Consider the following 853-nt stretch of genomic DNA (forward strand, 5'->3'; position numbering starts at 1 on the left):
AGAGAGAGAGAGAGAGAGAGAGAGAGAGAGAGAGAGAGAGAGAGAGAGAGAAGAGAAACATAAGGACTGAGACAGAAACACGACAAACGACAGGAAAACAGGCAGACGGACAGACAAACAGACAGATAGACAGACACACAGACACACAGACACACAGACACACAGATAGAGACAGAGACAGACGCACTGGCACAGACACAGACACGTATATTGCATATTTTATTCGCGTGTGTATGTGTGCTCCCAGTTGCACATTTAGCTTAAAATGTCAACAAGGAAAATATAGGTATCCCAGCACAGCATTTCTTAAACATTACGGTGTCACGGGTATTAGTGTCAGCTCATTGGGCCAGGTAGAGCTACGGTAAAAGTAAACTTTAACCCCCAAAGGTAAGGGAAGAATGGCAGTTTGTATAAGCATAGTATAATTTTTTATGAGCTCTATAGCAGCAAGATCCACAGGACTTGCCAAAACAATCCTGCAAGGAACCGTACAAGGAAAGAGATAGAGAGGAAGGCACAGAAGGAGATGGGAGGACAACATTACAGAGTGGACAGGAAAGACGATGGGTGACAATCTGAAGAAAGCAGAGGACAAAAATAGATGGCGGCAGCTGGTTTTCAGATGCAGTGGAGCCCCCACGGTTGCCCCAACCACGGGATAGAAGAAGAAGAAGATAGCAGCAAGAACAACAGACACCACTGCTGCAACGCAAGACAGAGTGAAGTGGAGGTACATGATCGCCCACGCCAGTCGGCAAGGCACCGGATGATGATGATGCTAGGTAATAGAAATAGACGATAACTATTATCCCTCTTCTCTTCTTCTGTTATTCCCCCCCCCACCCCCTTC

This window comes from Aplysia californica, unplaced genomic scaffold, assembly GCF_000002075.1.
Source record: "Aplysia californica isolate F4 #8 unplaced genomic scaffold, AplCal3.0 scaffold01344, whole genome shotgun sequence".
NCBI lineage: Eukaryota > Metazoa > Mollusca > Gastropoda > Aplysiida > Aplysiidae > Aplysia > Aplysia californica.